This window comes from Tachyglossus aculeatus, chromosome 22 (genome assembly GCF_015852505.1).
Source record: "Tachyglossus aculeatus isolate mTacAcu1 chromosome 22, mTacAcu1.pri, whole genome shotgun sequence".
NCBI lineage: Eukaryota > Metazoa > Chordata > Mammalia > Monotremata > Tachyglossidae > Tachyglossus > Tachyglossus aculeatus.
This window is the reverse complement of record NC_052087.1, coordinates 42,673,518-42,685,845: the sequence shown is the minus strand read 5'-3', so window position 1 is coordinate 42,685,845 and position 12,328 is coordinate 42,673,518.

Here is a 12,328-nt window from a genome sequence, read left to right as displayed (position 1 = left end):
ATGGGGATTCAATACCTGTTCTCCCTCCTACTTAGACTGTGAGCCCCATGTGGGACAGGGGCTATGTCCAATCTGATTACCTTGTACCTACCCCAGGGCTTAATGCAGTGCGTGGCTCAGTGGAAAGAGCATGGACTTTGGAGTCAGAGGTCATGGGTTCAAATCCCGGCTCTGCCAATTGTCAGCTGTATGACTTTGGGCAAGTCACAACTTCTCTGGGCCTCAGGTACCTCATCTGTAAAATGGGGATTAAGACTGTGATCCCCTGTGGAACAACCTAATCACCTTGTAACCTTCCCAGCGCATATAACAGTGCTTTGCACATAGGAAGCGCTTAATAAATGTCATTATTAGTAGTAGTATTTTTATTATAGCAAGTGCTTAACGAAAACCATCATTCTTCGTCTTCTTAGAGACAAACATCAGTCGGTGGCATTTATCGAGTGTAGAGCACTGTATACTAAGTACTTGAGAGAGTACAACATAACAGAGCTGGTGGAGAAACAGCATGGCTAGAGCACAGGCCTGGGAGTCAAAAGGTCATGGGTTCTAATCCCAGCTCTGCCGCTTGTCTGCTGTGCTGACCTTGGGCAAGTCACTGCACTTCTCTGTGCCTCAGTTACCTCATCTGTAAAACGGGGACTGAGACTGTGAGCCCTACATGGGACAGGGACTCTGTCCACGCGGATTTGCTTGTATCCACTCCAGTGCTTAGTACAGTGCCTGGCATATAGTAAGTGTTTAAGAAATGCCGTAATTATTATTATTATTATTAGACACGTTCCCTGCCCACAACAAGCTTACATCAATAGTACTTAATCATATTAAAATCTGTCTCCCCTTCTAGACTCTAAGTTCATAATGGGCAGGGGACATGTCTGCTAATTCTGTTGTATTGCTTTCATTCATTCAATCATATTTATTGAGTGCTTGCCTTGTGCAAATCACTGTACTAAGCGCTTGGGAGAGTACAATATAACAACAAACAGACACACTCCTGCCCACAATGAGCTACTCTCCCAAGAGCTTAGTATAATGCTCTGCACGTAGTAAGTACTCAATAAATATGACTGATTGATTGATTATTGAGCACTTAGTGTGTGCAGAGCCCAGTACTCAGCGCTTGGAAGAGTTCAGTACAATAGAGGTGGGAGACACAGACCCTGCCCTCGGTGGGTACTTGATTGGAGGGAGGGAAGTGGGGAGCTTTTAGAGACCCTGTTCTTTGCCACTCTCTCAGGGGGTACCGTACCAGCCTGCCACCAAAAACATTTATGGAATGGGACACCAACAATCCCTATGAAATACTGTTCATCCTCAATGACCTGTTCCATTTTCTCAGCCCCACAAATACCTCCATCTGCAGGGGAGGGGGAGAGTATCCTGAGATTTCACCCACCCCTTCCTACAGCTGGACTGCATTTATGTCTCAGGCTTGTGTCTGCCCCCTCCCCATCTCTTTCCGACTCCATGGGCTATACAGAGGGAAAGGGAAGCCCATGCTTCGTTTTTGCTGCGTTTTTGACACACAACAAGAAAGAGTTAAGGACGTTTTGTTTTGTTGTCTGTCTCCCCCTCTAGACTGTGAGCCCGTTGTTGGGTAGGGATTATCTCAATGTGTTGCCGATTTGTACTTCCCAAGCTCTTAGTACAGTGCTCTGCACACAGTAAGCACTCAATAAATACGATTGAATGAATGAACTAGCAGATTGATCAAGCTTCACTGAAGAGTGGAGGCAGAGAGGAAGTTCCTTCAGACATATGCATCTCCCATATTTCTTTATTTCTAGTCATGCCTGTCTCACCCTGTAGACTGTAAACTGTTGTGGACAGGGAATGTTTCTGTTTATTGTTGTATTTTACTCTCCCAAGTGCTTAGTATGGTGCTCCGCACACAGTAACAGCTCAACAAACATCCCTAATCACCCAGCCAGGACCCAGCCCTCGGGAAGCCCCACAACTCCCGCAAAGCCTCCTAATAAAAATAATAATGGTATTTGATGAGGGAACCAAGGCCCAGAGAAGTTTAGTGCCTTCCCCAAAGTCACACAGCAGACAAGTGGCAGAGGTGGGATTAGAAACCACGACCTCTGACTCCCAAGGCCGGGCTCTTTCCACCGAGCCACGCTGCCCATTGCCCCTGACCTTGAGTGCCCCTGACCTTGAGCACCGGCGGACGGAGGACTACGGGGCTTCGAGAGTCCGTGACTCCGGGCGACGGCTTTGCCAGTCGGGGCAACCCTGCAGCCGCTGGGGCTACTTCAAAGCCCTACTGAGAGCTCACCTCCTCCAGGAGGCCTTCCCAGACTGAGCCCCCTTTTTCCTCTCCCCCCCTTCCCCATCCCCCCCGCCTTACCTCCTTCCCCTCCCCACAGCACCTGTATATATGTATATATGTTTGTACGTATTTATTACTCTATTTTATTTTATTTATTTATTTTATATCAGCTTCAAAGCTTCAGCTTTGTACAACCAGCTTGCTCCTAAGTACTGTTCCCCTCTCTATGGTCCTATGTATTTTAAATCCCAGCTCAGGGCCACCACTTTCAGGAAGCACTCCCTGATACCTTCACCCAATTTCCAACTGGGCAACACCAGCTGGCCCTCGCCTTCAACTCATTCCTTCTGCTTCTTTTTTTTTTTTTTTTTGCATTTCTGTGTTGACTACGCATCTGTCTGCCTGTTCTACCTCCCCAATAATACCATAAAGCCCTCCTCACCCCAAACAGCCTCTATTTTTTTGTCCATCAGTCAGTGGTATTTATTGAGTGCTTACTGGGTGCAGAACATTGTTCTAAGTGCTTAGGAGAGTACAGTATTAGAGAGCTGGTACACACAATCCCTGCTCATGAAGAGCTTACAGTCTAGAGGGGGAGACAGACATGTAATAGTAGTAGTAATAGTAGAGGCTGTGCCACTTGTCTGCTGTGTGTCCTTGGGCAAGTCACTTCACTTCTCTGTGCCTCAGTTACCTCATCTTTAAATGGGAATTGACACTGTGAGCCTCAAATGGGACACGGACTGTGTCCAACCGAAGTTGCTTGTATCCACTCAAATGCTTAGTACAATGCCTGACCCATAGTAAGCACTTAACAAATACCACAATTATCATTAATAGCAGTATAGTAGTAGTAGTAGCATTAGTAATGTTTTTATATTGAGCAACCAGTGACTGCAATTCCCTTCACTAGGAAAGTTCAACAGAAACGTGAGATATTCATTCATTCAATCTTATTTATTGAGTGATTACTGTAAGCACTGTACTGAACACTTGGAAAGTACAATTAGGCAACAGATAGAGATAAGCCCTAACCAACAACAGGATCACAGATATACTCCCTTTCCACAGGTAGCTTGCACTCTAGGGGGAAACGGACCTAAAAATATTCACAAATAATCAATCAGTAAATGGTATTTATTGAGTGCAGAGCACTGTACTAAGCACCTGGGTGAGTACAATGCAACAGAGCTGGTAGACACACTCCCTGCCCAAAACGAGCTTACCCCAACAGCACTTACGTACATATCTGTAATTTTATTTATCCCTTTGCTCTTCCCGGCTTCCAGCCCCAAAGCACTTATGTACATAACTGTAATTTTATTGACTTTTATTTATGTGTGCCTCCCCCACTCTAGACTGTGAGCTCGTTGTGGGCAGGGGATGTCACTGTTTATTGTTATATTGTACTTTCCCAAGCACCTGGTACATTGCTCTGCTTACAATAAGCGCTCAATAAATATGATTGAATGAATCAATAGTTCATACAGTAAGGTCAGAGCACTGTTCTAACTGCTGGACTAGATACACATTAATCAGGTTGGACACAGTCTCCATCCCACATGGGGCTCACAGTCTTAATCCCCATTTTACAGATGAGGTAACTGAGGCCCAGAGAAGTTTAACAATAATAATAATAATAATGATGGTATTTGTTAAGCACTTACTATGTGCAAAGCACTGTTCTAAGCACTGGGGAGGTTACAAGGTAATCAGGTTGTCGCACAGGGGGCTCACAGCTTTAATCCCCATTTTACAGATGAGGTAACTGAGGCACAGAGAAGTTAAGTGACTTGCCCAAAGTCACACAGCTGACAGTTGGTGGAGCAGGGATTTGAACCCATGACCTCTGACTCCAAAGCCCATGCTCTTTCCACAGAGCCACGAAGTTTAGTGACTTGTCCAAGGTCCCATAGCAGACATGGTGGAGCCAGGATTAGAACCCAGGTCCTTCTGATTCCCAGGCCTGAGCTCTATCCACTAGGCCACGGTGCTTCTCACTGCTTGTTTCCAGAGTCCCGCCTTCCCACGCCACGATGGGTCAGCCCACTCCTCAGAAGGCAGCTGCACCCCATAAAAACAAAAACAAAAATAAAACCAAGATTTTTCCTCCTGTTCCATTCCCTGTCTCCATGTCATGTTTTACGGACTTGTGCCCAGAGGCGACATTTTGTAAAGGAGAAGTCTTCAAACTGGGGAAGAGGGGTGAGGGAAATAAATAAGTAAATAACCAGAGGAGATAAATGATCGCCCCAGAACCCTTGGGCCTGGGGAAGAAACAGATGGACCGAATCCCACCTGGTCCCTGAGGACTCCAACACCTCTGAGCTCCAGCCAGACAGCGGGGGCTAATTTCCTAGAGGTTTTTTTTTTTTTTTTTCAATTAAAATGAGCACTTAAAAAAATTCAGAGCATCCATTAGGGGGAAGGTGCCAGGTAGAGAGTTAAAAGAGAGGAACAAAACACACCTGCAGAATCTTGGAGGTGGGAGGTGAGATTAGGCTGGAAGCCAAGTGGACCCTTCAACCAGGGATAAAATCGATCAGTCAAGTGATAGCCTTTATTGAGCGCTTCCTCTGGGCTAACTAAAGACCCTAACCCCTCTAGTCTCTAAGCTCCTTGTGAGCAGGGAATACGTCTGCCGACTTTTATGTTGTTTTTGCTCCCTCTATTCACCCCTCCCTCAGCCCCACAGCATTTATGTACATATCTGTAATTAATTTATTAATATGCGTGTGTGTCTCCCCCTTTATTTCCCCCTCGGCTGTAAACTCGTAGTGGACAGGGAACTTTACCCACTCTATATACTGAACTCTCCGAAGAGTTAAGTACAATTTCTGCACACACTAAGCGCCCAATAAATTCCACTGATTGATTCTCTCCCAAGTGCTTAATACAGTGCTGTGCACATAGTATATGCCCAGTACATATGATTTTTTTTTGATGGCATTTATTAAGCGCATGCTATGTGCAAAGCACTGTTCTAAGCGCTGGGGAAGTTACAAGGCGATCAGGTTGTCCCTCAGGGGGCTCACAGTCTTAATCCCCATTTTACAGATGAGGTAACTGAGGCACAGAGAAGTGAAGTGACTTGCCCAAAGTCACACAGCTGACAATTGGCAGAGCGGGGATTTGAACCCATGACCTCTGACTCCAAAGCCTGGGCTCTTTCCACTGAGCCACGCTGCTTCTCTATGATTGACTGACTGATTGATTATCCAGCTTCTTGAGGCCAAGGGTCCAATGCTTCTGTTGTATTTTCCCAGCACTTAGTACAGTGCCCTCAGCAAATGTATCACTAATAGTAATAATATTTATTAAAGTGCTTACTGCATACAAAGTACTGTACAAAGTGCGGGAGAGAATATACACATGGGAATTAGATGTCATATCAGTCTACTACTGAGAAGCAACATGGCTTAATGGAAAGAGCACAGGCTTGGGAATCAGAGGTCATGGGTTCTAATCCCACCTCCGCCATTTATCAGCTGTGTGACTCTGGGCAAATCACTTAACTTCTCTGTGCCTCAGTTACCTCTTCTGTAAAATGAAATTAAGAGGGGGATTAAGACTGTGAGCCCCATGTGGGACAACCTGATCACCTTGTATATACCCCAGCATTTAGAACAATGCTTGGCACATAGTAAGCACTTAACAAATACCATCATTATTATTAGCAGTAGTACTGCTGCTGCTGTGGTGATGGATGGAACATGGGCCTAGAAATCAGAAGGTCATGGGTTCTAATCCTGGCCCCACCCTTGTCTGCTGTTTGGCCCTGGGCAAGTCACTTTACTTCTCTGTGTCTCAGTTATCTCATCTGTAAAATAGGGATTAAGACTGTGAGGCCCAAGCAGGACAGGGACCGTATCCAACCCAGTTTGCTTGTATCCAAGCCAGAGCTTAGTACAGTGCCTGATACATAGTAAGTACTTAACAAATGCCACCATTATTATTATTGTTATTCTATCTGCTATTACTACTATTACTACTGTGGTCAGCTCACAGATTCTGGCTTCCTATGAGGTCATTGCCCTGGTTCTGCCTGGTTCTGTTCACAGTTGATATTCACCCCAACCCCAACCCCACACTACTTGTGTACATATCTTTAATTTTAACAATAATAATAATAATAATAACAATAATAATAATAGCATTTGTTAAGCGCTTACTATGTGCAAGGCACTGTTCTAAACTCTGGGGAGATTACAAAGTGATCAGGTTGTCCCACGTGGGGCTCACAGTCTTAATCCCCATTTTAAAGATGAGGTAACTGAGGCACAGAGAAGTTAAGTGACTTGCCCAAAGTCACACAGCTGACAAGCGGTGGAGTCAAGATTAGAACCCATGACCTCTGACTCCCAAGACCGGGCTCTTTCCACTGAGCCAGTCTGCTTCCCTGAACCACAGTATTACAAATTATGGATTCATATTATCCTCTGTTGCCCCCTCTAGACTGCAAGCTCATTATGGGCAGGGAAACTATCTGCTAATTCTGTTGTACTGTATTCTCCCAAGCACTTAGTGCAGTATTCTGCACAAACTAAGTGTTCAAATATTATTGATTGATTGGCTAATTCTGCCTTCAGCCAATCATGATCACACCTACAGTCTGTGTGCCTCTGACAACCAAAAACTGAGGCAGAGGTTGACGGGGTGAAAAATCTTCCATTTCATTCATTCTATTGTATTTATTGAGTATTTATTGCGTGCAGAGCACTGTACTATGCACTTGGGAAAGTGCAATACAACAATAAACAAAAAGCAATAAACGAGAAGCAGCATGGTGTAGTGGATAGAGCATGGTCAAGTCACTTCACTTCTGTGCCTCAGTTTCCTCATCTGCAAAATGGGGATGGAGACTGTGAGCTCATGTGGGATAGGGACTGTGTCCAAACCTCTTTACTTGTATCCACCCCAGTGCTTAGTACAGTCCCTGGTGAACAGTAAGCTCTAAGCAAATACCACAGTTAGCAAATACTGCAGTTATTAAACAGTGACATTGCCTGCCCACATTGAGCTTCCATTTGCCAAGGCTCTGAACACCTGCTTAAATGCAGGGCTGGGGTACAAGAACATCGCCTGAAAAATGGGTGAGACCACTGTCCAAAGTGGACCAAGGAAAAAAAAATTCCCTGCACGCACCTGGCTCTTGCCTCACACCCTTCCACTCCTTTGCCCTGATCTGTCCAGCTCCAGGCCAAGGAGGGCTAGGTGAGCAGGCCCAGGGCAGGGAGAAAACAGAGACCCACTTGTATCAGTAGCATTGTCCTGTGTCAAGGAGGGGCCCTGCAGTGCCAGCGTGGCTCATTGGAAAGAGCCCGGGCTTGGGAATCAGAGGTCATGGGTTCTAATCCTGCCTCCGCCACTTGTCAGCTGTGTGACTTTGGGCAAGTCTCTTAGTTTCTCTGCACCTCACTCACCTCATCTGTAAAATGGGGACTAAGACTGTGAGCCCCACGTGGGACAATCTGATTAATTTATAAGCAGTGTGGCTCAGTGGAAAGAGCACGGGCTTGGGAGTCAGAGGTCATGGGTTCTAATCCTGCCTCCGCCACTTGTCAGCTGTGTGACCTTGGGCAAGTCACTTAACTTCTCTGGGCCTCAGTTCCCTCTTCTGTAAAATGGGGACTAAGACTGTGAGCCCCACGTGGGACAGCCTTGATCACCCTGTATTTCCCCCAGCGCTTAGAACATTGCTTGGCACATAGTAAGCATTTAACAAATACTATTATTATTATTATTATTATTATTATTATTATTATTATTATATCCCCGGCGCTTAGAACAGTGCTTGGCACATAATAATAATAATGTTGGTATTTGTTAAGCGCCTACTATGCACTAAGCACTGTGGTAGATACAAAGTCATCAGGTTGTCACCCATAGGGCTCAGATTCTTCATCCCCATTTTACAGATGAGGCAACTGAGGCCCAGAGAAGTGAAGTGACTTGCCCAAAGTCACACAGCTGACAAGCGGCGGAGTCGGAATTAGAACCCACGACCTCTGACTCCCAAGCCCGGGCTCTTTCCACTGAGCCCACGCTGCTTCTCTAAGTAAGCGCTTAACAAATACCATTATTATTATTTTTATTGAAGGAACTACCCACACTGAGAATCAGACCTGCAAGATGGAGCAGGGACTTCAAGCCATTGGCTGTTGACGGTTTTCTTTGTCCCTTCTGCTTGACGCTGGATGCGGAGGAAACCATTTCAGTGAAAAAAACAGCCCCCACTTCTCCCCCTCCCCCATGCCTGCCCCATTCAATTTACATAATTAGCTGACAGCTCATTAACAGCTCATTAGGAACCCTGGAAAAACAGGCGACAAGAACAGATTCAGTGCAACAGAGAGGACCCACCACTACTGAAAAATCAGACTGGTTTCTGCATGGTGAATCAGCTGGCTTTCCGGGCAGATCTGCTGGGCACTTCGGCCGCCTGCGTGCCCGGGGTGCCAGGGGTGCCCGCTGGTCTGGGAGGCTTCCCTCCAGAGGGTGGGGTAATAATAATAATAAATAATAATAATAATAATAATAATAATAATAATGGTATTTGTTAAGCGCTTACTATGTGCCAGGCGGTGTATGAAGCGCTGGGGTGGATACCAGCAAATCGTGTTGGGCGCAGTCCCCATCCCATGTGGTGCTTACACTCTCAACTCCCATTTTACTGATGAGATAACAGTCACAGAGAAGTGAAGTGACTTACCCAAGGTCACACAGCAGGCAATTGGCAGAGCCGGCATTAGAATCCCTGACCTAATGGGTACAAAAGATTCCCCATGGCAAGCTGGCCCAGGGGCCCTGTTAGGAGAAGCAGCGTGACTTAGTGGCAAGAGCACGGGCTTGGGAGTCGGGGGATATGGGTTCTAATCCTACTCTGCCACTTGTCTGCTATGTGACCTTGGGCAAGCCGCTTGGCTTCTATGTGCCTCAGTTGCCTCATCTGTAAAATGGGGACTAAGACTGTGAGCCCCACGTGGGACAACCTGATTACCTTGTATCTACCCCAGCGCTTAGAACAGTGCTTGGCAAGTAGTAAGCACTTAACAAATACCATTATTATTATTATTATTATTCTTAAGAGCAGGGTGGGCAGGTGGAATGAGGAAGGAAGAGGGGAGTGGAAGAGGAGGGGAAGAAGTGCTACCAGCCAGGGGATATCCTGACCCCCATTAAACAACTGGTACCATCTCTACACCCCTCTACTCCAGTGTGTCTTAGTGGATAGAGCAGGAGCCTGGGAGCCAGAGGGCCTGGGTTCTAATCCCAGCTCCACCACTTGTCTGCTGTGAGACCTTGGACATTTCGCTTAGGTTCTTTTTGCCTCAGTTCCCTTTTCTGCAAAATCGGGACTCCAAACCTGCTCTCCCTCCTGAGCCTGTTAGTTCCATAAAGGACCTGATTATTTTGTAGCTAACCCAGCACTTAGTGCCGTGCTTGGAACATAGTAAGCACTTAATAAAAACCACCATGATAATAATAATAATTATAATTATTATTGCATATATTGTATTATCATTGTCATTATTGGAGACACATCCCAACCCACTGTCCAGTTGGCCTACCTGAGACAGGGGGCTGGACCCCAAGACGGCTGGTAGGCTTTTGAGCTCTGGGATTCAAGGTCACGGCTAGGCATGTCCCAGACTGCATAACAATAATAATAATGACATTTATTAAGTGCTTACTACGTGCAAAGCACTGTTCTAAGCACTGGGGAGGTTACAAGGTGATCAGGTTATCCCATGAGGGGGCTCACAGTCTTCATCCCCATTTTACAGATGAGGTAACTGAGGCACAGAGAAGCTAAGTGACTTGCCCAAAGTCACACAGTTGACAATTGGTGGAGCCTGGATTTGAACCCGTAACCTCTGACTCCAAAGCCCGTGCTCTTTCCACTGAGCCACGCTGCTTCTGGCTCCTGCTGGGATTCCAGAACTCTGGCCCTTGAGGTCCCTAGCTCTTTGAGAAATGGGCCTGGAGGTCATGACCTCGGGGAGAGAGGAGGAGAAACACCACGTGGGAAGAACACAGGCCTGGGACTCAGAGGTCCTGGGTTCCAATCCCAGTTCAGCAACTTCAATCAATCAATCAATCGTAGTTATTGAGCACTTACTGTGTGCAGAGCACTGTACTAAGCGCTTGGGAAGTACAAGTTGGCAACATATAGAGACGGTCCCTATCCAACAGTGGGCTCACAGTCTATCAATCGATTGTATTTATTGAGCATTTACTGTGTGCGGAGCACCCTACTAAGTGGTTGGGAGAGTAAAATATAACAGACACATTCCCTACCAATGATGAGCTTACATCTCCCCACTCTGCAAAAACTTCCACTCCTTTGTGTAATACAACAGACCTAGCCCCTGCCCACAATGAGTTTACAGTCTAGAGACAGCTAAGGAGATAAATTAGCAGCTTCCTAATCTCTGAGATCGTGAGCCCCACGTGATCAAACTCAGTGTTTGGCACAGTGCTTGGCATGGACTAAATTCTTAAAGAATTCCTTACTCATTGTGGAATGTTCCTTAAAAAAGACGTCTCTGTTTTATTCTGGGTTGTTTGAAGAATTTTCATATCCATGCTCTCTCTCCTCTCTCCCCTTCTCTCTCCCTCTCTTCCCTCTCTCTGTATGCATTACTCTCTCTCAATCTCTGCAGGACCCCACCGCCTCCACTCTCCCACAGCCAGGGGGATTTCAACCTCAGCTGACTTCAGCAGGAGGAAAACAAATACGCCAGGGAGGCCTTGCCGTTTCATTTATTAATACCGGTGTTTGTTTATTCATGGCCGCCAACGTCAAAATGGCTCTGGCATTTGTGCAAATAGAAATCTGACAGCAGCCGGGGAGAGATGATGGTTCATAAAGAGCTACGGCACGAGAGCAGGGAAGATAGTTTTTTCCCCCCTCTTAGCTGGAGTTGACAGGAAGCTGGGACATCCCACTGCATTAACAGGGCTACGCAAGAAGAGAAGCCCGAAATAAATCAATAATTGATTTATTTAAGTTGCTGTCATGTCTCCCCCTCTAGATTATAAACTCCTGGTGAGCCGGGATCGTGTTTACCAACCACCTCAAGCACTTAGTACAGTGCTCTGCTCACATTAAGCGCTCAATTTTTATGGTATTTGTTAGGCACTTACTACGTGCCATGCACTGTACCAGACGCTGGGGTAGATACAAGATAATCAGGTTGGACGCAATCCATGTTCCACATAGCGTTCACCATCTTAATCCCCATATGACAGATGAGGTAACAGACACAGAGAAGTGAAGCGACTTGCCCAAGGTCCCACAGTAGACAAGTGGCACAGCCAGGATTAGAATCCAGGTCCTTCTGACTCCCAGGCCTGTGCTTTATCCGCCAGGCCACTCTGCTTCTTTGCTAAATACCATAAATATCACTGATTGATTGAATGATTCATCCAATTCCTCCAGATTCCAGTGAGCTAGGCCGGGCTCAGGAACAGCTGGTTTCCTTGAATCGGCCAATTTTCCTTCCCTGGGTACCTCGCCACTGGCTAATGGCCAGATCCCTGTCCCCATCCTGACCACGGACCGTGGTATTCTTAAAAAAACCTAAACTCTAAGCTTCTTTATGGAAGGGGGCCCTCAGTACACAGTGCATCTTCGGTAAACACTACTAATGGATTGGTTGTTGTCTGTCTCCCCCTTCTAGACTGTGAGCCTGTTGTCAGGTAGGGACCAACTCTATATGTTGCCGACTTGTACTTCCCAAGCGCTTAGTACAGTGCTCTGCATACAGTAAGCACTCAATAAATACGATTGAATGAATGAATTGTGTCTGAGTGACTCTGCTCCCCATGGGCCCCACCCAAGATGTCTTCCGTGACACCCCTTAGTTTCTCTCACAGAGATGACGTTCCTTTAAAAAGCAAAGTCAAGGCTGGCAGGCCAGCTTCTCTTTCTCCCCTTCTGTCTCTGCTCCGTGCCAGGAAGCATCTACTCTAGGTGGGCCTTCCTCCATCACCTCCCCCACAACCCTTCCCCATGGCCCCCAAGAAATCATCCCAAGGCCCCCT